The sequence below is a fragment of the Canis lupus genome, chromosome 3, assembly GCF_011100685.1.
Source record: "Canis lupus familiaris isolate Mischka breed German Shepherd chromosome 3, alternate assembly UU_Cfam_GSD_1.0, whole genome shotgun sequence".
Lineage (NCBI taxonomy): Eukaryota > Metazoa > Chordata > Mammalia > Carnivora > Canidae > Canis > Canis lupus.
This window is the reverse complement of record NC_049224.1, coordinates 7,400,986-7,428,425: the sequence shown is the minus strand read 5'-3', so window position 1 is coordinate 7,428,425 and position 27,440 is coordinate 7,400,986. Positions and strand designations below refer to the sequence as shown.

General features: G+C 36.3%; 1 pseudogene; it reads right to left on the bottom strand.

The window, feature by feature from the left end:
- Positions 1–2,883: 2,883 nt before the first annotated feature.
- Positions 2,884–27,440, bottom strand: part of LOC111095335 — a 36,115-nt pseudogene continuing 11,558 nt past the window's right edge.

Sequence of the window (27,440 nt, the reverse complement as noted above, 5' to 3'; positions counted from 1 at the left end):
TTGACAGAGACCCAGTGGCCTAACACAGTGACACTTTTGTATTTTAAAAGCAGAAAAAAAAAAGCTACAATCCTCTGTTCTTTGGAATAGGGAGCTGAGAAGAGTCTGTAACTCAGTACGGAAGTATAGTTTTCGATCAAGGCAATGTTTTACTAAAAATATTCACAGATAAGTAGGGAAAAGGAAGTTTTAGAATGGCACCATAAATAATTCACAAAAATTACAAGATCTTTGATTCAATCTAAGTGTGTTCCTAGAAAAACCAAGTTGATAAAATCTCATCTAAAACTTTTGATGTGGAAACAAACATATAATGATACATGAACTTTTATTTTTTTCTCCTGATTGCATTGAGTAGAGGATATGTCTAAGATTTTTAGTTTCCAGAGGTTCAATTCATTTTTCTTTCCATTCAAACGTCAAGTTTCCTGTAATTGAAATTCAATCTTGTAGTAGTAGTAGTAGTAGTAGTAGTAGTAGTAGTAGTAGTACCAAACTGTAAAAAGCTATTAGGAACATAAACTCATTGATTTCCATTAATGGCATTAGTACAATAAAAGTTTGTCTCCAGCATTTTTGTTTCTGGGGAGCTCTAAGAGCTGAAAAGCTTAATCTCTGAACACATTGTTTTTATTTGCAGGACAAAAATGAAATAGGTTTACTTTTAAATTAGAAATTGCTAATCCTATTTCCTAGAGTTGTTAACAGTGAGTCACTGTTTACAATTGGATTATCCACTGAACCAAGGGCCGCATACCATGTGTGATGGAAATTGAAAAAGCCTGTATGACTAGCTGCCATTGATTTTATGTTACTGCTCAATGGTAAATGTGGCATCTCTTTAACACTATACTCTATAGTTCTAGTAAAGTGCACTTTCACGATTAGAAGCACATGAAAGTAAGTCCTTGGTGAGGAGAAAATTTTAAATACAATTATAATATTAAGGAGACTGACTTAACTTTTGGCTGTCCCAAAATAATAATTATTTTTTCAGGAAAGCATTTTATAAAAATATGCAGGTGTTATCAAAGTCATCATGTCTTTCTGGGAGATAACTTTTTTTTTTCATGTTGTTTCCATTACTGGATAACATGTGAAACATGAACTCATCTCCTGGTCCTCATGTTAGGATGGAGAGTTATCTTCAGTCTTTTTATGTAACAGTATATTACTCAGGGTACTGCAGAGAAGTGGAGTGTGTGTGTGTGTGTGTGTGTGTGTGTAAGTAATGGCATCAGTACAATAAGAAATTCTTTTCCAACTTTTTAGTTTGTATATTTTCATCAGTGTCCATCTATATCTCTCACTATTTATCCATGTATCAAGAGATTTATTATAAGGAAGTGAGGAATGGGCTCATACAATTGCAGAAGCTGGCAAGTCCCAAGATCTGTAGGGTAACTCAGAAAGTAGAGACCCGGGAGAGCTGATGGTATAGTTCAAGTCCAAAGGCCAGCAGAGTCAAGATCTAGGAAGAGTCGATATTTTAGTTCAAGTCTGAAGGCAGGAAAAAAGCTATCTTCAAAATTTTTCCTTATCTATCATTTGTAATTGAGTTCTCTCTCTGTCTACAAACACACATTTGAAATACAACCTTTTTTACTACTTTGTTTTACTTAAATATTGGCAATAATAGAGCATTCATATGGTGTGTGTGTGTGTGTGTGTGTGTGTGTGTGTGTATATGTGTATAAAATTTGGGGATGGGGTGGGATCCACTGCAACCTTTAATTCCAAGCACAGCCCTCCCTTCCCAGCATTATCATACACATAGTAGAAAGAGATGCCAGAGTCTGGGCAAGAACAAAACTGAGACCCAGATATTCCTGTATTTGTAAATATATATAAATATATATGAAATGTATATATATGAAATGTAAAATTATATTCACGTATATATTTGTAGAGAATGAAACAATGACAGTGTGATTTATGTTGGGCAGAGAGGAGATAGGTGAGGAAAGCAAGGGGGAAGTGCTCCAATAAATTGCCATTCTTTAAAGAGTATGTTGGAGGATGCATGTATATGAGTGGGACTAGGTAGCCAAGATGCTGAGAAATGTCCTTGTAACCGTTTCTCTTAATCTCCTCCAAAGAAGTTTGAAGGTTTGGGTTCTGCCCAGGACCTGAGTTGGTTCTAGAATGTAGAGTTCAAGTTGACTTGGGCTTGAGTCTGATGTAGACTGGGGTTTTGTATAGACGACATCTCCAACTTAAACCAAGGCTTCTGAGGAAGTCAGTACTGGAGCAAGAGACTTCCATTCTTGAGGGTGGCAAGTAAAGGAGGGTAAACAGGGCAGCCTCCCTGCTAGAGATCTCCTTGAGCTGGAGCCTCTTTCTGCTGGAGTCAGAAGAGTAGAGGCCCAGGTGTAGAGCAAGCTATAAAAGTTGAGATGAGGATAAGAGCTTGGCACACAGGGTCTTGGAGTTTCTTTGCCTGCCTGGCTGCTTCTCACACTCACCAATCAGGGCCAAGGGTTGTACTTACCTAATGGTCAACAAACCTGACAGGACTGACCACTAGGAGCCATGTTCATTTTTTTCTTAATTGCTCCTCTTCTTGTGGGTGTGGGCAAAACCATAACTTTATGCCCAGACTGGGTTTGCCTTGTGCATTGAGTGCCAGGGATGAGAAAGAGCACCCCTACCCCCTCATTATGGGGGAGAAAGTCCATGTCTCACAACCCCGGGGCTGCAAAGTTCTTGGCTGCCTCTCCACTTGAGGAATGGAGCCAAATCCAGCTCTGTCCCACCTCCCTGCTCCCCAAGAGATGATCACTCCCTGCTCACTATAGGAAAAGGAAGCCTTGGGATCAGTGATCCCAGCTCCAGAGCCCTGAAGCAGTGAGCACCAGTCATGGAGAGTGATGGTGGGGACAATCAGAGAAGATAATACTTTATCTTGAGTTTGTTCTGCTTTAACAGAGCCAGTTTGTCAAATTATTCAGGAGATATGGAAAATACCCCTGATAAATCCTCACTTGAGAGACACATCTCAAACCTCATCTCATCCACATCTGGAGGAAACTCGGTTTACCTTTAATTGGTTGCTACCAGCATTTCATAATGACAGATCTACAGTCCTGGCCTTCCAATCTCACTCCCCACGGGCTGAAGTCTGTGGACTGTAGCTAGCTCAGCGTGGTCTTGCCTTAGTTAGGGAGAGAACACTTAGGTGACCTAGAGTGCAGGGAGGTTTCAAAGGGTGTCTGATCCGGTAGGGACTGAGTTTTCCTCATGTAGGCGATGACTCTTTCATCTCTTTCTTGAAGATTATCTTTCCTACGTTAGAAAGTCACCTTACCGAGTTCCTTTCTCTGACTCTTCCTGGGAGTTTTCATCTCTTTTCTGGATTTATCCTCTTCTTCTGCCTTTTTCTGTGCTCCTTCTGCTTCTGTCTTTCTGTTTCTGCAATGACCAGTGACAGAGGGCATGACCAATAATCAGTTTCAATCTTGGTGGGTGGGTCGAAGTGAGTGACTGGGTTATGGGGAACTTGGATGACTTGATGATAAGATCCTCAATGAAAGGCTTGCTCTGAGAGCTGCCTTCCATGGATTCTCTCTGCTTGTGGATGCATGGCTATTTGTACATGTTAGAATCTGAGTAGGATGATGGTGGAAATGGGCCAGGGTGTTCTGAGAGGTCCCAGTGATTCTTGAGGTGAAGCATGGGAGATGGTTCCAGAGGTCCAGCTCTCTGCCCACACCTCTGGGGATGGTGGGAAGATGCAGATTTGGGTGACAGCGAGATCTTGGCTTCTGAGTACTGAGTAGTACTTCTGAGTAGTAATTCCCTATGTTCCAGGAGGGAATTAGGGATAGCGACGCTTGTAGATCATGATGAGGTCAGGCTATCTCATGTTAAGGATAGTTTGTCCTTGGGGGTGGCAACCAAGTCCTTGTAGCCCAACGCCTTGATGTCCGTGGCATTTGTGTGCAATTTTTCTAACTGACATTAGAATAAATACACAACTAATAAAATAGTTGTAAAAGTTCATCTGTGTATTATATAAAATAAGCCAGGTTACACCAGTGGTTTGTGATGAAGTTTGTGAAAGTTATTGTTGAAGGACTATAATACCAACCATAACTTGAAAAGTTTAAAGTAACTGTTTTTTTAATATAAATGTTTAATTTTATGTAAATGCCTAAAAGTAGGCTACATATGGCATTTTGGTAAATTAGATGTAAGAACAATGGGCAACAAATTTGATTGCATGATAATTAACTTTGTTATATAGATAATTTAGGCCTACATATATGACATGGATGTATTCATAAATAAAGTTAATATTATATATAACATACATGATGCTAATGTATTATGTGAGCTAGAAAACATTTACCAAAATTAAACATTTTAACAGATGATATATAAATAATGAATTGAAAGAAACATGTGAACGATTTTCTCTACAACTCAGTAGTTTTGAACTACTCAGGATTGGGTCAAATCTGAATCAACATCAAAATTTGACTGTTTCAATGAACTGATGATTTTTTATTCTTGAAGGCTCTCCATTTTTTTGTCTTGATCTCTTGAGGTGCAGTGGTTTATTTTATTATCTCCCCTCCACAATTTCTAATTATTTGAATACTTTTATTTTAGTTGCGCCATGGTGGTTGCAGAGCAAAACAATAGATTAGGAAATCAGGAGAACAACTGCTGCAGAGCCAATACAAGCAGATTTAGGTGTACTAATTAGCGGTTTTCAAGAATGTTAAACATAGATGTATTTTCCTGGGAAAGCTTCAGCTACAAACAAAACAAAACATAGATAGCTGAATTGGCAAAGAGGTACTTTGTAGACTGCCGACTCAGTGTTACATTACTTCACAGTTGTTTACTATGAACTTAAGGGCAAACAGGACTCCTTCAGTTTTTGCTTATAAAAGCAAAGGGAAAACCTTCTATTTTAAGTAGGATGTGGCTTGTAGAAGCATCTTATTAAAATGACATTCTCCCTGTGGGCATATGTATTAAGAACCAGTTCACCCAGCCTAAAATCAATTACTTCTGCCTATGGCAAAGAAAGTCGGAGTTAAACATAATTCTCAGAGGTAGTTAGCATTCCATTGAAGGTTATTGCTTCCATCCAAGAGAGGAGTTACCCAATTTAATCAATTCTCTGAGTGTTAAACCTTAGATAATAAACAACTTAAATTATAAACAGTGCAATTATTAAGTATAACAATTAAGACACTGTGTTTTAACTAGATAATTCACAGGGTAATCAATGGTTAGCCAGAGAGTTCTAGTTGCTTAATACTTATTTGAACTCTTACTCAGAAATGAATACGGAACATTTTTGCCTATTAACTCATTTCCATGACTGTAGACTTGCCCTCCTCTCTTGTTTTGCACATTGCAATCAGAGTTTTCTTTTCAAAGGAAAATTTTAGGTTGCTCTTTGCTTAAAATAACCATTTTGCTCTTCTGTGCTCTTTTGGTTGAATTCAAACACATTTACCGGCTTAGTGGGTGCCTCATAATCACCCTATTTGCTTTTTTAACCTCATTTTTTATCTCTTTACCTCTCTCCTTTCTTTGACTTAAATTCTATGCTCTGGTCATTCCGGATTTTTTTTTAAATTTCTCCAGACATGATATAATCTTTCATTTCTGGACATTAATATAAGCTTTTGCCTCTACCAGAGACTTTCCTCTTCTGCTTTTTGCCGAATTTATTTCATCATTTAGATTTCAGCATAGATACTAATTCCACTGGACATCTTTCCCTAACTGGCTGAGATGGAATTGATATTCTTTCTGCATAGTTCCATAGTGTTGTTCTGTTTTACACCTCTCCTTGGTCTCTCCATGCTGAACTTGCTGGTTTATTTAATCCTGTGCCTCTTCTTCACCCTGTTGTATTCATATAGGCTGAGCATTAAAGAGGTAGTAGTTGCTCAAAAAATGTTTATTGAATGATTACATGATAAACTTCTAGTTAATGTAAAGGTGTTTCTCAAACTCTTATGGTTAATAAAGAAATGATTCTCAACACATCCCAGAAATTCGATCCACTTCCATTAGAAGCTAGAGCTTATGTTGTAGTGATTTTAATGGCAAATGGGAGGCATAGGGAGATCTCCATTATATAGAGTGTGTGTGTGCGTGTGTGTATAGGCGGGGTGTATTTAGTTTGATGTGTTCCCAGGTAACTCATATCTTCCTCTACAGAGATACAGGTTCAGAACTAGATCCAGTAATTTAGGCACAGAAGTTTCAAGTCTTCCTAAATTAGCTACAGTTTAAATACGACTTAAAAATCTTTACACCTAAAACTTGGGGAGGGAAAAAGAAAGACCTTATCATTTGGATGTTACAAAGAGAGAGAGAGAGAGAGAGAGAGAGAGAGAGAGAGGAAAATGGCTAAGCAATTACCTGTGCCTCCATTTTCCCAGTCTAGTTGTAATAGTTCCATTTCTCACTTGGGGATTCTTTTACTTTCCATCAATGAGATCTGAGGGTACTATTGTTAATGGCTTCTTCAAGATCAGGACTTAGCTGAACTGGCCCCCTGTTTAAGAGGTATATGGAGGTACTCATTGGGTTCTAGGGTTTACCCAAGTAGCATAAATTTTAAACTACAGATAGAAATCTATCTATAAGAAACTACTGTCTCTTTTTCTCGTTAGAGTTGAGTTGTGTATTCATACTAAAAAATGAAATAATACATGGATATTAGAAAGTTAGGTATTTAGAAATTTAGAAAAAGCAAATAGTGGCTTTTGGAATCATCAGCTTTTAGGGATAAATTAGAAGGGAGTCTTGGAAGCCTCAGAATTCTCTTATATCAGTAAAGAATTGGCAGCTACTGTCTTAATCCTGGACAGGAGTTATGGAAGCATTGGGAAAGTATAAGGGGAAAATGGTTTTACTGAGCTATTTTTAAATTTTTGCACCCTATATCTCAGAGAAATCATGCTTTTATAGAGACAAATTTACTATTTGAGAACTAATCATTGAGGAAAATAATCAATTGGTCAATTAATAGTATGGAGATAGGAGGCTCACCTCTTAGAAAAGGAAATTTGACTCCTATATCACATAACATATAGTTGTTGATGCAATCAACAAGACTTACATCTTAAATGTAAAAGATGTTTTGTAGTGGTAATATAGGTAAATTGTATAACTACTGACATTAGTAAGTCCTTTAAAAACAATACCAGAAGCCAAAATCATCATAAACCTCTCTATTAAAATTTACTACAAAAATTAAAAAATAGATGTTTTTCTCTCATATATAAGTGTCATACATACATATATATTACAGATATATGTAATATATCTATGGTATATATGACAGATTGAGGAAATATTTGAAAAATAAATAACTAACAGAATTTTCTTAATTTATGATGAAATATCACAAATAAATAAAAAATAAAAATGAAAATATGCTAGAGATAAACAGGCACTTCCTACATGCAAAAGAATAACCAACAACAGCAAAAATGAAAATGTTGAAAATCAGTAGCAAAGTAAAAAGATGCATTATAGGGGTGCCTGCATGGTTTGGTCGGTTAAGCGACAGACTCTTGGTTTCGGCTTAGGTCATGATCTCATGATGGTGAGATCAAGCCCTGCATTGGGCTCCATGCTGAGCGTGTGGAGTTTGCTTCAGATTCTCTCTCCTTCCCCCACTGTCCCTCTCCCACTTGCTTGCATGCTCTCTCTTTCTCACTCTCTAGATACAGTCTTTTTTATTTTATTTTATTTTTTTTTTAGATAGTCTTTTAAAGAAAAAATACATTATGAAAATGTGTAATTTACATCCCTTTTGACAAAGGACAAATGTTTGGTAATACTGTATGTTGTCAGAGGTATGGGCAGAAATGTACTCTTATATACAGCTTGTGGGGGTATGCATCGATACCCTTAAAAACATTCAATTCTATTGGCACCCAGCATTCATTTAAAGATATAAGTAAATCAATGATAAAATGCACGTACAGAGATATTAGTGTATATCCAAAAAGTTAAGTCTCGTGGGAGCTTGGAATTAGTCTATTTTATTCTGTTTTATGAAAATTATCTACAACAGTGTCTGACATATGGTAGGTATTAATAAATATTTTTGTTGTACTTATTTTTAATAATGATAAAAAGCAATTTAATGTGGGGTGGCTGGGTGGCTCAGTCAGTTTTAGGCATCTGACTCTTAATTTTGGCTCAGGTAATGATCTCAAAGTCATTAGATTGAGCCCCATGTCAGGCTTTGTGCTCAGAGGGGAGTCTGTTTGAAGTTCTCTCTCCCTCTTCCTCTGACCCTCCCCTGGTTCATGTGCTTGCTCTCTAAATAAATAAATAAATAAACAAGTAAATAAATGAATAATTTTTTTAAAAAAGCAATTTAATGTGTGAAAATATAGAAATGGTGATATAAATGAGGATACACTCAAGAAATAAACTTTTATGGAGTTATTTAAAAGAAAGATATGAAAAGTGTGTTATGCAGGAACTTTCTTTATATATTAAATATATATACACATATAATTTAAAAAGCAAGTAACTTAACATGATCCTTAGTATAGTCTCATGTTTGTAAATGTTTTAAAATGGTGTACCCTGAAAGGTTAACTGTGGTGAGATATCATGTAATGTTCTTTCTAAGGTCATAATGTTATGTGTTGCTTGCCAAATAAAATAATAAAATGAATTAGTAAAAAATTCACCTTAATAATTCTCCACAGCTTATGGAACACATTTCATACTGATTAATATGGCTAAAGGCTTCTGTGATCTTACTCCCATTGTCCTTTGCTTTTTAAAAAAAAATTTTTTTTTATTCTTTGTCCTTTGCATTTTAATCAACTACTTTCTCTTCATGTACCCTTTGTTTTAGGCAATCTGAGCCCCTAACCTATCTACAAAGAGAACTTCATTCTATTATGTCTATTTTAATATTACTTCAAGTATTTTCTTTTTCTGAAAAGGCCTTACCTTTTATTTCTGTTGAAATGCTTATATTTGTCCAATATTATCTTAATAATAAAATCTTCGATTTTTGAAAATATAATTTTAAAATTTTTCATTCCTCTAATTATTTTGTATCCCTCTTACAGCATTTAACTTTCTATACTATATTTGTGTTTTCTAAACATGTAATTTTCCTACAAAATTTCATAGAATATATCTTTTGATGATAGAGACTAAAGTCTTATTTATCATTTTACACTGTATAATGTATAACAAAACATCTTGAATAGAGCAGATGATTTTTTTTTTTGAATTACTGAGCTGAGATGTCAAAAAAAGTCCAAATACAGTCTTACTCCTATGGAAGAAAAAGAAAAAAAAAAGGAAGAAAACATAATGTTTATAAGGTAGCTTAAAATTCTAAGGGGAAATTTCAAAACATTGGCAAGTTTTTATTTTACCTGTCAAAGAAGAGTTTATGTTTATATTCTTAAATTTAACTAATTCAACAATAGAGCATTAGAATGAGGGATATTTTTAAATCAGTGCTTTATTCATTCTGGGTCATTGTTTTGTTTCATTTTGCAGCAATTAATATATGTCAGTGATCTTATCAGATCACACATGCAGGAGTCAGAGCAAATGTAATTTTGATGCTCTCCTGAGTAAGAGATTTGGAACTGATATATGCCTGCAGAAGTTTTTGTGATTTTCTCTAACTTCCAAATATCTGAAATCTTTCTGAGCTGATCCATTTGAGAATTTAAGACCAGAAAGTTTAGATAAGCATCTTAGGAATTATGACTATGTTTTCTCAAATGTGGCAGGTGTGCAGCACTTTATTTTGGCTTTCATACAGAATCTTAATCCATGCAGGAAGTATGCCACTTTATCTATCTCAGTCATTAGTTCTACTGACACCACTAAGTTGGGAGATCCGAATGCAAGCACGGATAGCATACACCTGTTTAATACTTAACAGCTCTTGTCAGGATGGTCATTTAAAAAAAAAAAAAAAAAAAAAAGGTGGTTCTAGGGACGCCTGGGTGGCTCAGTGGTTGAGTGTCTAGACGCCTTGGGCTCAGGACATGACCCCGGGGTCCTGGGATCGAGTCCCACATCGGGCTTTTTTGCATGGAGCCTGCTTCTCCCTCTGCCTGTGTCTCTGCCTCTCTCTCTGTCTCTCATGAATAAATAAATAAAATCTTTAAAAAGAAGGTGGTCCTAAATGCCTCCTGATTTCCTGGGCAAGTCATTGTGGGGTAGGCACATTTCCTCACTCAGATGCTTGTTTGACTTTGTTCCTATGCCCCTGGTGTCCTTCCACTATGCCATTAGCAAGCAGTCATTCAGCTGTGAGGTCCCCGTTGCCTCAGCTGGACCCTCAAAGCACTCTGAACTTACAGTACTCCAATGCTCCAGGACTGGCTATTTTTTATTTCTGTTTTTGCCAAGAATGGCCAAGTAGATATGTGTTAGGGTTGGTTTTATGAAAGAGCTGAAACAAGACAACCTGTTCCACAGTGAAACACAGGCAAGTGTTGGGATGAGTTGCTCCAGCTCTCAGAGCTGGGGATAAACAGGGCTGATTTATTTTGAAAGGTTTTTTGCTCAGATCTCCTTACAGTGCTTAAGAGGCTGGCCCAACTGTCCTCAGGTGTGAACAGGAGAAGAAACTACAGCCCAGGGAAAAGGTTGAGCACGGATGTCCTATTGAGATCAGGCCTTTTTATTTATTATCAGCAGCAACAACAATAAAAGCAAGTATCATCATCACACACAAAAAAGAGATTTTTTAATATTTTTTACTTATACCCACAATGCATGTCCAGTCAGGTTGCACATTTGCCTGGAGAACACCACTAAACTGCTTTCAGGACTTTTTTTTTTCACGTTACTCCTATGATTATGCTGTAATGTCACAGATGTGATCACAAATATTTAAAAACAGAGTTGAATTGTATTGTAATTTGTTTTTCCCCCTCTGTTTTCAAAGCTCAAGCATTTTAACAGTTTAGAAAAAAAATATTTTAGGATTTCATTTTTTTTCCCAGATTAAGACAATGTATGCCTGTAGCATTATTTAAGAAAATGATGTTTTTCTCTTTCAGACCCCAATTTCCACTCATTATCAGAGAGCTGAATTCTAAATCAGAGACTGCGGAGGAAAGATGTGCAACCTGAATAAAACATTTCCAGAAGAGCCTGAATAATGGTCCTGAATAAAGGGAACTGAAATGTTCTTGAATTATAATTGGGAAAAATTTAAGTATGTGTACTCAAGAACACATGTACTAAGAAGAGGTTAGTTATTATTATTCTTTGTGCTATTTAACATTTATGGGGCCCCCAAAGTATTTTTAGTTCTGATTTGAACAGAAGTGGTCTGATAAGTGAGCTCCCATCTAAATTACCCGTGTGGAGATTCACCTGTAATCATTCTCTGTGCGGAGAGAGGCAGCGTTGATAAACTACTCCTGAATAAGTGGACTGTTAATGCAGCAGCATAGTCTAACTCACAGCAAAATAAAATAATTAGTTCAGACAAATACGGCCTTTAAAAATCTCACTTGACCCTTTTTTTCTTTTACCTAATTTCTCTGTGCCAGGGCATTCAGAAATTAGCAAACAATTTGTCAGATTTATACAAGATTACTGAGAAATTGGAGAAGGGGAGTAAGGATGGAAAGATGAGGAAGACTAAAGATCAGTGTCAGTCTCTGACTCCAAGGGCTTTATGCTCCACAGGTAAGTAATCGAATATCTTTTCTTCTTTGTCTCATATCAACAATATAGAATAAACAGTGATGATTACTTTGGAGAAACTGTCTCTGATACTTAATTCAGAAAAGCTCATGGTAAAAAATTTCTGAAATAATGAATATGATAGTCCAGAGGAAATTAAAAGATAAGAGAGCTTAATCCAATGATAATTAGATAGAGTTGAGAAAGATAGATATGTGAGCCGTGGTAGGCTCTTTAAGAATGAATATGTGCTTCTATGTGTACATTTCTGTGCCTGTTACTTTATATGCACACAAGTAAAAAAAAAAATGGTTCTACAGCCTAAGAAGAAACCAAACATCCACCCATAATTATAATACAGGGAACACTTTGAATTCTAAGCTCAGGAATATAGACTTTATTCTCTAGGCATTGGGGAGCCATTGAAAATATCTGAGCAGGTGAGTGACATGTCCAGAATTGCGTTTTATGAAGATTAACCCGGTGGCATTTTCAGAATTGATTAGCGTGAAGCCTGGATTGTGACAGAGCAGATTGTGGTAATGCAAGTCTGAAATATGGTGGTGGCAATGAGAGTAGAAAGGAAGAAATTGATTTGAAAGATCTGTGACAGTGGAACCGCGGGACTTGATTATTAAATATGTGACCTGAAGTAGGGAGATGTCAGTGATGACTCCAGACACTGAGCCTGGATGAGAAACCAACTATGGAAGGGAAAGAATGTCCTGACTGTCAGTGGTTTATTATTTTCTCCCGGATACTGTGAATCCTATAATCTATTACCTTCTAAATATCTTGGATCCAAATACATGTTCCACATCTGCTAAGCATGCTGTGTCGTCCTGCCATTTATTTTTTGCACAGTCACGCACTGGTGACCATAGGTATGACATCACTGAGAAGTACAGTGTGTGGCAAAACTGTAGTTGACTAGACCAAGGGAATGCAGAAAAATTTCACTTAATATAGTTTTAAAAATTAAGTGTAGTAAATAAAAATTCTAGTAAAAAGCCACTTCCAAAATAGAGTATTGAGATAGAAATCTGTCTTAAACGTATCTATCTCATTGAAACCAAAACACTAAACAAACACACACGCATACAGACATAGATAACTCTTCTCTGAGACCACTGTTAGCTGTTCAGGAATTATTACTGAAGTGGTGTAATGTGCTAGGGCAGATTCTCTTAGAATTTTTATATTATGCAATGTGCATTTCATTTTAAACTTTCGAAACCACCCCTTACAGACTCAAAAGTTAATATATCCACACTTCCATTCTCCTTTGCATTTTTAGCAAGTTTCAGCCAAGTGCTTGTGTAACTGCTTCGCATGTTCACAAATTGCCAAGATCCTGAAGCACACGTGTTGCTACTCTTCTCTCCACATAGTAAGAATATGGGTTTTAAATAGATGCCTTATACTTGCAGCATCCCCTAGACTCTTCTAAATGGTTCAGAAAACTGGAGAAGTAATAATTCCAGTAGACGCTTTTGCTTAAAGGGATTGTGACTGTTCTTCTATGTGGAAATATCTGTGTGCCATTTAAAAATTGTGTTCGTATATAATATATTCTACAGAATAACAAAAACATGATTGGTAAAGCGACAGTTGGTAAGGCATTTTACTAACTTTATTTGTGATTTCACATATATTCCACCTTTATTTTTCCTCTTTTCAAAATTCCTTGTCTTTAAAACTTTATTTTCTCTTTAACAATATGTGTTTTCATAATTCTCACACATTATTTAGCTGACATTCTCAAACTCTACAGGCATCATGATGGTACGTAAAGCCAGAGGATAAATGTCACTGTCTTTTGTGGAAAGTGTGAAAATGTTACTCCAGTTTTTGGGGCCAGGTTCCAAAGCTTTAGCATTAAAGCAAACATTTACTGTTGTTTTTTGTTTATAGGCAGCATTCACAGGAATTTAAGTGATAGACCTCACAATTTCCAAAGGACGTAAGGTTGGGAATAGGCAGCTTTATACTCTGCCTGCAATTTCTGGAGGACTTGCTCACAAATGATATGAGCTTAGTGGCCAAGACCTTCCAAGTATTAGAATCAGATCTAGTTTGAGTTCAGATTCCATTATTAACTAGCCGGGAGACTCTGGTATTTACTTAATTTCTGTAAATCTTAACTTCACTGTCTGTAAAATGGGAGTATTATAATACTGTGTGGTTACAAGATTGAAATAAGATATTGTCTGTAAAATACTTGGTACAACCTGTCACATAATTAGTGGTTCGTATATGGTTGCTTGTATTAATTCACACCTGCCATTAGCATTATATGGTGGTCATAAGAGGAGAAACCTATTTGATATTGTGAATTTTAAAACATCTTATTAGTGTACTTCTTAATTTGTACAGTTGTTTTTCTATTCATCTGCTGTGTCAACTTTGTGTTCTTTTCTTCATTACCGTATGCATTTCTAGACTCCCATTGTGATTTAATAATTTGGTTGCCTTTGTTACTCCAAGGACACTGTGGGCTTCTTGAGCTCTTATTCTGGAAGTGCATGTGGATCTCTCAGTATACACTAAGTGGAGATAGTTCATGCAAAATCATATCTAAACCTAAAATTAAAATACTGTTCATCTCAAATTTTATTTGTATATTTCCATCCCGAGTGAAAACCAAAATACTTTATTCAATTGGTAAAGTTATATTGAGTTTTTAAAAAGATTTTATTTATTTATTCATAAGAGACACACAGAGAGAGGAAGATACACAGGCAGAGGGAAGCAGGCTCCCTGAGGGGAGCCCGATGTGGAATTCGATCCCAGGACCCTGGTATCGCACTTTGAGCTAGAGGCAGATGCTCAACCACTGAGCCTCCCAGGCATCCCTATATTCTTAATTAGATTTAAGTAATATGTAAAGTGTTTTTTAAAAAGATTTTATTTATTTATTTGAGAGAGAGAGAGAGAGAGAGAGAAGAGAGAGCATGAGAGGAGGAGCAGAGGGAAAGAGACACACAGAATCCCTGCTGAGCTCGGAGCCTGTTCCGAGGCTCTATCCCAGGATCCTGAGATCATCATCTGAGCTGCAATCAAGAACCGGTCACTTAACCCAACTGAACCACCCAGGCGCCCCCAGTAATATGTAAGTTTTACATCTCTATTTCGTGGTCTATTGTGGGCAAAGCAGAACAGTTGGTACCTCTGCAAAGACAAGTAGAAAGGGTAGATCACTTATGAGGTTAAATTCCCATTCTAAGGGAAGACAAAAAAAAATGCAATAGTTTCAAACAGATCAGGATCCAATTAGGCATTTATTTCCCAATTCACCATATGGGCAAGGTGCTGATAATATCCATATATTACTCATTTCCTCAATGAACCTGATTTATTATTTTGAAATTAGATACAAATTAATTTGAAACAAAATGCTGCCATATTCAACTTTGCTCAAATGCTCACATGTCTAAAGATGCAGTTATATTTTCAGTGTTAAGGTAAATTTCACAAACAGTTCTGAATATTGAGAGCAATCCTCTTTTTCTTACCCCTGAATTTCTCTCTCTCTGATATAAAATAGCATCATATGTAATTTTCTTTAATACTTAATGACACTTTAGCAATTATCTGTTTTCTTCTAAGCCCCCCAATCAGGCATAAAATAAAAAGAATTTAAATAAAACTTAACACAATAAAACAAATCACACACAAGTAGATTTAACCAAATTAGAAAATGTGACTCATCATGCTAAGGCCAGTTGTCCTTAGGCAAACATATGGATAAAGATGATTATGCTGGTAATTGAGGAATAATGTCCATCTCATTTTAGTCGGAGTTACCTTGGCAAATGGAATCATGTAGTTTTAAGTTTTTTCCCTCTATAACATGGAGAGTGATCCTGGGGAGTGCCTGGGGTTTTCTTCAACCCGGGCTTCGTTTTGGAAATGTGTGTGTGTGTGTGTGTGTGTGTGTGTGTGTGAGGGTGGAAACAAAGTCATTTAAAGTCACTACTTCATTCTCCTTGTCCAAGATCACTGGGAAGAGCTAATGAACGCTTAGCTCTTTAAGTTTAAAGTATTTTGAACATTTTGAGAATTTCCTATATGTGGAAACATTTGGAGCAGTCCATTCATAGGCAGGTATGAAATTATCTGAGGAGCTATGTGCTTCTGGGGCCGAGACTCTTTGAGCCTGGATTCTCCAAATGCAGGGAATCCACTACCCCTAGGATATGAGCTAATTTTAGGTAGTAGAGAAACAAACACTTTTTAACTTTGATAGCCGAGATTTTTTCTTTTTAATTTAAATGTGAGGTAGGAAAATAACAGCTAACACAATAAAGCAGAGATTTCATGAGATAACTGGAATTAGCGTGAAATAAAATAGGCAGTGTCTATACAAATATCTGTATTCTTTTCCTTGATATATGACATGTCTTACAAGGACAGGGCCAGAATTATGAAGCTATTTTATATGTGATTGAAGTTTGGGAAAAACTACCCTTAAAATTAGGTGAATTATGTATTTTTCACTCTGTCTTATTTCAGTGATGGATACTGAGCCTTTTGTTGCTTTCACCGCCAATGAACAAGGGTGTATGCGTTAGACTAATATCTTTCAATGGAGGGAGCTTTGGCAACTTGTATGTACTGTTTGCCGATGCATTTCTTTTGCTTACTTTGGTGTAAGGTAACACAGCATATGGTTTGAAATTGTACATTGTGAAGAAAACTAATCAGTTTTAAGTAGGGTTTGTATTCCAGGTTACAAAATTTGAGCATCCAGAGAACCCATGTTAGGTAAACTTGTTTGCACGTTTCTTCATTCACTTGTACATTCAACAAATATTTATTAAATTTCCATTTTCTCTTTGAATTAACCATAATGTACTTATTATAATATTCATTTAAAAAAATAATTTTTGTTGATATCAGAATAAGAAAGCCACCCGTGTTTATTTGTTAAGTAAAATTATCATAGATTTTATTATTATTCTTGTTGCAAGGATCTAAAGCAGCATTTTGCAAGCATTAGGTCATGCACCATCTTAAGAAGTCTCCTGAGATACCTTTCAAAATGTAACTTCTCTACAGGTGGGGTCTGGGAGTCCACAATTTTAACAAGTTCTTGAGGGATTTCTGTTTGTACTTCAAAGACCGGGAACCACTGAAGAAAAGAGTAGGGACTGAATCTAGCATTTGTGGAGAATTCTATGTATAAGATAGATGTTAAACACGCTCCTTAAATAATAAATATGGGCGTGTAACTGGAGGAATAGCCAATTGGTTTTATTCTTCTTTCATTTTCAGCTCCCCTCCTTTCCTTTCCCTTTCTTTATCTTACTTCAACCCCCTCCAAAGGCAACCACTCATAGGTCCCCAACTCCTTAACTAAGACTATGAAAAAGTTGATTCCTCCACTATTTATATACTCTCGGAGACCACCCAAGGACAATGTTTCGGTTTCATTTCCTTTTCAAAAATATTTAAGAAGCGAACAATACACATACAATGCTCTAAGTCTAGAAGCTGAGAAATAAAGTGCCTTGTTTCAGAGAATGCTGTGGCTTGAATAGCTGACTATGCTTTAAGATATTTTCATTGATTCATCTGATTCACTTTCTGTTGAGCTGATCACAAATTGTCAGAGCAATTGTCAGCTTCAGGATAATAATACTACTACTTCTAGCTGTACCTTGGTGAGAAAAATAAATAAATAAAGGGAAAGTTAAACACATCTTGTTCTAATGCAGAGATGAATAGCACTGAAAGAGTCCCATTGTGGCGCTTCTGGCATTGGTCAACAAAGCTGAAAAGCAACGTGGGACAAACAAGGAAAAACGGGGCAATGTTCCCATAAATTCAAAATTAAGTTCCTTCTTCAATTTCCGTGAAGCAAACTCCCCGTGGTGAACATCTGGCAGGCCATTAACTTTTGTTACTTTATTTTATTAAAAAATCTTAAGGTGAGAGAAATTTCTCCATTTGGAGACTTGATTTAGCATCGAGGCTAAAGTCTGGGCCATCGTGTTGTCATTTGCATAGTACCCGCGCTCCAACAGAACATATTGTCCATACAACCTTTACTAAGCTTTCCACCAAAGGTTGCAGTTCCTTGTCATTTTTAAAAATCACTAATCCTGAGAGTTATATTTTTAATACATAAATCAGCTGATCAGTGGCCTATATCTGCTGGAGGAAAAGTGATTGCAAGACTCTTCATACTTTATAGCTTCTTGCTTGCATTTTTTTTACTGTATTATTTTCTACAGGAGCTTGAACGTCAAAACTATTTACACAGAGCTTTTTCAATGATCCATCAGAAGGATGTGAACTGTTGATTGCACCATTTTCTTTATTTGCACAGCTGCTATAACCTTCAATCTAAATCATTTTCTTACTGTGTCTTCCCTTTCTCTTTTCTTTTTCTTCTGTGGGCTGTCACTTTCTAAAGTAAACATTTCATATTCCACCATCAGAACTATTTGTGCATATTAACTTTCAAGCCATGAACTTACTTATTAGTCAAGTTATTTTTTTGTAAAGAAAAAATGCTAGGTAAATGTTAGAGAAACAAATGATTTATTTTTTATTTAATTTAATGTAATTATGAACTTCAATCTTTATAATGCAATTTTTATTACATGTATGCATCTATCTATCTCTGTCATCTATCGTAATTATTCGACATCCAATCTTTAACCTGAGCAATTTTAAGTTGAAACATTTATTCAGTTTTGGGAATGATTTTAATAGATTTTTCTCTAAAGTAACATGGAAATACAGTTTCTGTTTATTGTAGTTACCTGGTCTCTGAACATTCATACAATAATTACAACAAGCTGCTAACTGACTCTATCTTTTGAGAGTAAAAACTTGAATGTTCTTTTAGTCTTACAAAGCCTTTTTGACTATAGACAGGCAGTAAAATTTCATTGTTGACTTCTGAAACAATTCTAGTGGCTTTTTTTTCAGTTTATAACAATTTTTCTGATGATAATATTTTTAGAGTTGAAAGGTTAATTATAAGGGACTGAATCTTGAAGTTATGTCATGAAGTCTAGTATAGCTCTGCATAGTGAGTTATATTAAAAACAAAAAACGTTGGTTGTTATATATTTTTCCCCAATAGTCTTAAATATGTACTCTGCTCAATTGGTGTACTAAATGCTGCGATGTTTGCAAAGTGAATTTTGTAGAATTCCTTTGTATTTAGCGTTAGCTCTGAAAGTAGAGTTAGGGTAGATATGATTATGGAGATGAGAAGTCAAGCAGGGAAGACATGATTTTGACCAGGGAAAACTGAGGTTCAGATTTTAAGAGATTTTTATAAAAGCTTATATAAAAAGTAAGTGCAAAGTTTTATGGTTCTAAATGTGCTATTCTTTCCTTTATAGTGGGGTTTATAATATTTTTAGAGAATTTTTAATTTCATTAAGCCATTTTTAAACACATATACAAAATAGATTGTAAAAATTCAAACAATTTTTGATGTCTAGTTCATTCCCATAGCTCCTTGAGAGAAATATAGGACCCATAAAGAATTTATATTTGTATTACTCTTTGAGTATGAGTATACAGAAACACTTGATAAATTATTCTAAAATCTTGAAGTATAGAATTAAAACAGGCAAGCCTACTTTTAAGCTTTCAGCAGCCACTTCTAGCTCCTTCTACAATGTAATGATGCAATTTCCTTATTTATTTACTACTACTCGATCTTTTTCTTTCATTTATTTTTTAAAAGGATCTTATTTATTTATTTGAGTGTGTGCATGCGAGAAGGCACTAGCAGGGCAGGAGGTATAAAGAGAGAAGGAGAGAGAGAAGCAGACTCCCTGCCAAGCCGGGAGCTAGATGCAGGGCTCCATCCCTGGACCCTTGAGATCCTGAACTGAGCTGAAGCCAGACATTTACCCGCTTAACCACTGAGCCCCCAGGTGCTCCCTTTTCTTTCATTTAAAGTACATCTTAGATGTCATATGTCTGTTTACACGAGTAAATATTTCTAATAGATATGTTCCTAGAAAAAGATTTAATGGTTCACCATCATTCTCACTTTTGAGTTTGACACATCTTTTTTTTAATTTAATATTTTTTTTTAAGATTTTTATTTATTCATTCATGAGAGACACACAGAGAGAGGCAGAGACACAGGCAGAGGAGAAGCAGGCTCCATGCAGGGAGCCAGACGTGGGACTCGATCCCAGGTCTCCAGGATCATGCCCTGGGCTGTAGGTGGCACTAAACCGCTGAGCCACCCGGGCTGCCCGAGTTTGACACATCTTGTTACAGTACTGTTCTCTATCAACAACATATAAGTGATTATTTGTTTCCGTACAGTGCCAAATCAATTATAGTTATTTTCTACTAATTATTAGATTATTTCACTTTCCATCTTGTTGATTATTGAGAGTGTAGATCGCCTTTTCAAAGGTTTCAAATGTTCAGAATTTTCCCTGGGTATTGTCTACCCCTATATTTTGACCACTTTTCTGTCAAGTTTTTTTTTTTCTTATTGATATGTAGAAGTACTTTGTGTAATCTAGTCAAAATCTAAGCATAAAGAAGATAGAAGAGTGAGGTTAGTTCCCAGACGAATGTCTGGCCCCTGTAAAATATGGACATTCCAGGCACCTTTCTCATATTAAGGGCTGAATAGTGGTTAATTTTTATTTCTTATGACTGTATATTTAAATCTACAGTGTTCTTTCTAAAGAAGTCTATCAAGACTCTTTATGGAGCACAAGAGTATAAAATAGTTCCAAAATTGTTAATTGTATTTCTCTTACCTAACTTGCAGATTCCCAAAGGGAATCTTTAAGAGAGTCTTTTGGCACAGAGATCAATGGAACAGAATAGAGAACCCAGAAATGGGCCCTCTCAATGGTCAAATAGTCGACAAAGCAGGAAAGACTATCCAGTGGAAAAAGGACAGTCTCTTCAATAAATGGTGCTGGGAAAATTGGACATCCACATGCAGAAGAATAAAACGAGACTATTCTCTTACACCAGACACAAAAATAAACTCAAAATGGATGAAAGATCTAAATGTGAGACAAGAATCCATCAAAATCCTAGAGGAGAACACAGGCAACTCCCTTTTTGAACTTGGCCACAGCAACTTCTTGCAAGACACATCTATGAAGGCAAGGGAAACAAAAGCAAAAATGAACTATTGGGACTTCATCAAGATAAAAAGCTTCTGCACAGTGAGGGAAACAGTCAACAACACTAAAAGACAACCTACAGAATGGGAGAAGATATTTGCAAATGACCTATCAGATAAAGGGCTAGTATCCAGGATCTATAAAGCACTTATTAAACTCAACACCAAAGAAACAAACAATCCAGTCATAAAATGGGCAGAAGACATGAAAAGACATTTCTCCAAAGAAGACCTACACATGGCCAACAAGCACATGAGAAAATGCTCCGCATCACTTGTCATCAGGGAAATGCAAATCCAAACCACAATGAGATACCACCTCAACCCAGTGAGAATGGGGAAAATGAACAAGACAGGAAACAACAAATGTTGGTGAGGATGTGGAGAAAGGGGAACCCTTCTGCACTGTTGGCGGGAATGGGAACTGGTGCAGCCACTCTGGAAAACTGTGTGGAGGTTCCTCAAAGAGTTAAAAATAGGGCTACCCTGTGACCCAGAAACTGCACTGCTGGGGATTTACCCCAAAGATACAGATGCAGTGAAACGCCGGGACACCTGCACCCCGATGTTTCTAGCAGCAATGTCCACAATAGCCAAACTGTGGAAGGAGCCTCAGTGTCCATCGACAGATGAATGGATAAAGAAGATGTGGTCTATGTATTCAATGGAATATTACTCAGCCATTAGAAATGACAAATACCCACCATTTGCTTTGACGTGGATGGAACTGGAGGGTATTATGCTAAATGGAGTAAGTCGATGAGAGATGGACAATCATTATATGGTTTCACTCATACAAGAATATAAAAAATAATGAAAGGGATTGTAGGGGATAGGAGGGAAAATGAGTGGGAAATATCAGAGAGGGTGACGGAACATGAGAGGCTCCTAACTCTGGGAAATGAACAAGGGGTGGTGGAAAGGGAGGTGGATCGGGGGGTGGGGTGACTGGGTGATGGGCACTGAGGGGGGCATTTGGTGGGATGGGCACTGGGTGTTACGCTATATGTTGGCAAATCAAACTCCAATAAAAAATTATACAGAAAAAAAAGATCTTTTGGCACTGGTCAGGTATTAAATAAACACTGATTCATTTAATCAATACTAACACAAAGGGACTTTTCTCAGGCCTTCTCTCCAAATATATGTTTCTGATTCATCTATATTTACTTCTGGTATTGGAGAATTTAATCAGATAATTACTGATCGCTAATGAATTTATTATTTGTAGAAATAACTAATATACCTATAAAATTTATGAGAATTTATTTCCAGATTTAATTGCTAGACTATTTCAGATTACTAATAAGTTTCAGGAAGTTCTGATATTAAGGCTATTTTTAATTACTCTGAATTTTGAGTTCCACTGTTTATATTTGTGTGTGTGTGTGTGTGTGTGTGTGTGTGTATTTGCATATTTTATCAGAGAAAGATTATTTGGAGAAATGTAGGAAAAATAAACCTAAATCTGACCAGAAGACATACCTTGTTCTTGAAGAACAAGAATTTTTTTTTGAGATTTTATTATTTTATTTTATTTATTTATTCATGAGATACAGAGAGAGAGGCAGAGACACAGGCAGAGGGAGAAGCAGGCTCCATGCAAGGAGCCCAATGTGGGACTCGATCCCAGGTCTCCAGGATCACACCCTGGGCCAAAGGCAGGCGCTAAACTACTGAGCCACCCAGGGATCCCTGAAGAACAAGAATCTAGTTCTAATGTCCATGCAGACAGATTGTGACAGGTGATACTCTTTTATGAATGAATATATAAGATTTTCCCTTACAATTTTCTCGTTATTGTAATTCCCTAAAATTCCTAATAATCTCAAAGACTTGAGTACTTTCATCACCTTACTGTACTTTTAATCTTCCTTGAAATTGCTTATGCTATTGCTCTTTTATTTGGAGACTTGATTTTTACCCACTTGATCTGTTAATTGGAGTTTTACCTTCTGAGGCTCTTGGAGCTGCTTTATTTTGCCAGCTGACTCTCTGTGCTCTCAACATGCTTCTTTACACTCACCCCCTGCCTTTTCATCTTTCAATTTATATCATCTCTCTCATTCCTCTTTTCTTCAGCTGCATTGAGCTTGTTTTATTTTGTGCGCATAGACGAAAAATGCCCTCATGACAAGAAATGTCACCACTAATCTTATTTTCCATTTCTAGTGTGTATTTTATTAAAATTTTTTTCATTTCTTAACCTACATGGTGACACAGTGCCAGGCTTATTTCAAGATTTTTAACTCAGTCAACACCAACTGGCATGTGTTAAACTAGGAGGAAAAAAAAGAAATCAAACAGAATAAGAATTACCGGAAATCAGCTGCACTTTCTGGATGAGGAACTTTGGTAATTGAATTGTTACATAGCCACTAGATGTAGGGAAAGGAATACAGAATGCCCAAGATAAAACTGAGAATTATTGAGTCTGTTAAATTAGATTTGAATAATTTGCTCCTGTGATAGAACCTATTCCTATAGGAAAGCATCATATGACTAAACCTGAAAAGAAAATTACTGTCAGTCCTAAAGCTCATTGACAACGCAGCAGCATTGCCAAATATGTAGCACATTAAGTAACATAACCAAGTGCCTGGTTATGACTGACCATTAGCATCAGGAAACAAACATTGCATATGTATTAGGTTTAGAGTAGCTTTTTTTTTCTTTTTCTATATGTGCGAATGAGAATGGGCAAGTGGAAAGATTTAAAGTTCTTCTATTTTTGACATTTTACTGAATAAATGGAGGCCAGCCTGGAATTCTAAAATCTCCTGTAAATGTATTTTCACCGTTTTCATTAGAGGCTAACTCTTTGCACATTTGGTGTAAACATTTGTTTGAGTAACCCTGCACATGTGGGTGTACACCATAAGGTGAGGAAAAAAAAAAAAAAAGTAATTCAGCATCAAATAGCATAACTTTGTTCCAGAAAGAACTGTTGATTTCTAATGATGAAAAATGAAATTGAATATTAAATACAGTGATAAATAGAGGCTTAAGTTGTATCACAACAGTGCATTGTAATGATCTTTTCCAAAGCTAGAAGTCAACCCAACATAATTTTAGTGTTTCTGGAAAAAATATTATTTATACCTTGTATCTTTCAAAGCAATCTCTTATTTTTGACGCTTACAGTATTTCCTCACTCAGGTGGTTAAACACAATCTTTGAGAGCCAGATCCCTTGTTACAGGATGGGTTTACTGGTCTTCCGTAAGAATAACAGCTTTGGGTTAGGTTTTGATGTCTTACATCCTTAAAAGAAAAAAAAAAGAGAAAGTTGTTTTCTTTTTTTAATAAAAATTATGAAAAATATGGTAACATAAGAAATGAACAGAACAAAGAGTTGGGAAGACATTTAAATGGAATCTTACATGATAGATATATAGCTTAGATTTGTAATACAATTAATCTTTTTTATCAATCTGATGAAGATATATATATCTCATCAAAAATAAAATATGTTGCCATTTTCTTATATTTCTTTTTTTTTAAGGTTTTATTGATTTACTCATGAGAGACAGAGAGAGAGAGAGAGAGAGAGAGGCAGAGACACAGGCAGAGGGAGAAGGAGGCTTCATGCAGGGGGCCCAATGTGGGACTCGATCCCAAGACTCCGGGATCACTCCCTGAGCCCAAGGCAGACGCTTGACCGCCGAGCCACCCAGGTGTCTCCATTTTCCTATGTTTCAATTTAATTTGACTACTTCCACTTCAGAAACCACAGTTGCCGTGGTTTTGCTAATTATGTCTTGTGGGATATCTTGGGATGCTAAGGACATCCCAATTTCCCTGCATTTATTGAGAATTAGCAACTGATTGGTAGGTGAATGATACCCATGGAAAACTAAGGATACACTGAATTTATAAAGCTATTGTTTTGCTTTTGCAGGGATAGGCTTGGCACCAAAGCCCACTGTGTCCACTTCTAATGCTTTGTACTTTATCAGTATAACAAGAAAGGCTCAAGCCTGAAGTAGCAAGTGATGAGTCAGGTCCTCAGTTCAGGCGCAGTGTCAGAGATGTAGGTGAAAACTCCTGCTTGCTCCAGACTCTGGGCTCGAGCTCTCCTGTCGCTGCCCTGTGCTTTCTCACATGTTAGAAAAGCACCATTGGAATGACATCCTGGTACACAGAATGACAATGTCAACACAAAGGATAAACAATAGCTGGACCCCTGTTTTTTATGAGAGTGTTGGGAGAGCAATACTAGCTAAAGAAAAACAACATACAGCTTTTATTACATTGCCCAATACTGAGAAAAATAGAACATTTTCTTATACATTAAATTCCAGAAGTAGATATTTAGAACAATTTTGAAGTCACTGTTTTTGATGGGAACAGATAGATAGTGTTTCAGAATACATATATATATATATATATATTTTTTTTTTTTTTTTTTTTTCATTGCATCTGAACTGGTCAATGTATCCTATCCCTTCTCAGCTGATGGTATTGCCTTTGAGGTGATTGACGATGACTTCCTGGTAGGAGCTTAGATGATAATATAATATTTATATAAGACATTGCAATTTACAAAACCCTTCACATTCACTGTCTACTTAGAATGGCCTTTAATGTGTGTGTTGTGCATTTTATTCCTTAATATTTAAGAATGAAAAGGAAGACAGATTATCTAACACAGTTTAGTATTCCCCAACCTACTTCATAGTGTTTTCCATAAACCAAAAGATTGATCCCGTGAAAAACTCCGGAGCTAGAAACCGTAAAGAAAACAAAAGGACTAATCAATTTGGATAGGTAATAAATTTTATGTATCTGGATGGGGGAAACATAAAACCCACATGGAATGATGAGGAGAATAATGGTGTGATGGTATATGATTTTCAAATTGCTATCTCTTCTTTTAAATTTCTTTGTCCTAATGAAATGTTTTTCATTCAGACAGCTAAGCAGTTAGTGTTTTAGCTTCAAGAAGGGATGAGAGCACAGATAGTAGAGAAGGCAAAGCACATTACTTCTTGAGTTCTGATATTCAAGTTGCTAATTCAAATTAATAAACAAGGATTATAGTTCTTTTTTTAAAAAAATTATTTATTTATTTATTTATTTATTTATTTATTTATTTATTTAGAGAGAAAGAGAGTGAGCGAGAAAGCAGGGGAAGGGTCAGATGAGGAAGGGAGAGAATCACAAGCAGACTCCATGCTGAGTGTAGAGCCCAACACAGGGCTCCTTCTCAGGACCCTGAAGTTATGACCTGAGCCAAAATCAAGAGTCGAAGTCTTGCCTGACAAAGCCACCCAGGTGCCCCATGGTTCATTTTTACATCCTACACTCCAAGAAGAAAAGCAGAACTGGAAGAGAAATAATGTGTATCACAAAAGATTAAGTGAATGAGCAGATACATAGATAAGGTGGATCCCAAACAAGAGGCTTTGCAGCCACTGCTTGCCAGGAAGAGGCCTGAGTAGAGCACTGATGGTACAAGGCAATTTGAAGGCATAGGTGACTTGCCCTTTCCATTCTGTACAGAGTTCAAATAGCATCGGACACAGAGAGGAAGTGGCTGTGAGGTAGGTCTAATCAGGGAGAAACAGATGGGGAGCAAAGCAGTTTCATGCACTCCAGTGAAGTTCCCAAATAACAGAATGAATGAATTCATTTGCCTCTGGCCAACTTCTATTAATCACGAGCGAAGAGGGGTTTCAGTAGAGGCCACATGGTTGGGAGAAGGGATGGTTTAATTTTCCTTCAGGTACCGATGTTTGTACACCTGATAGAGCTGTGTACAGAGAAGACCCTGCATAGATGGTTCAATCCTGGAGGAATGTGCCCAATCCTGGAGGAATATAACCCACCTAAACCCAGCACTGCCCTGGGTACAGTTAAACCGAGGCCTACGCTGATTGGAGCTACGCTTCTGTCACTGAGTGGAATAGAAATTGATAGATTTTGTTATTGTTGTTCTTGTTGTCAAGTTATATTTAGCAGATTAAGGCTTACCTAGTAAGGAGGAGGCCTCCTTTCCTTGAGATTCTTTGACAACATGGTTGTTGGGCTTGACGTATTTGGTGTTCATTGAAAAGGTCGAAAAATTGAGTGAAACTGAAAATTCAAACACCAAAAACCTGTCACATGTACTGGCTTGGAGGAGTTATTAGTTACTCGTATTTAAATATTTAATGCTACTTTCATGTGATTACTGTGTTGTAGCTAAGAAGGAATGGTATGAAATAAGGGATAATTTTGAGGACAAATTATTTAAGGGAGCATCTTATTAGTTTTAGTATTTTAAAGAGTTTGACTATCAATTGCATAATAATTATGCTTTGCATTTTGGAATTTTATCTGTTTTATTATGTAGATTTTGACCTCCTATTATGAGTGTAGCCTTTGAAAACTATTTCAGAGTAGATCTTTTTCATTTGTGTGTGTGTACTTTTGCTAGATTGCCAACGCAATCGTATCATTTCCCTCTTAAAAACATGTTATGGCTTCTTGTGGCATTTAGAAAAGTGGGGACAAAAATACTTACCTTTACCTACAAAGCCTGGTTTGATCTAGTCCCTGCCTACCTCTCAAACTTCACCTAATGTCTCTGTCTCCTTTTGCAATTTTTTTTACCCTTTTCACTTCTTCCGATGTCTCACGCT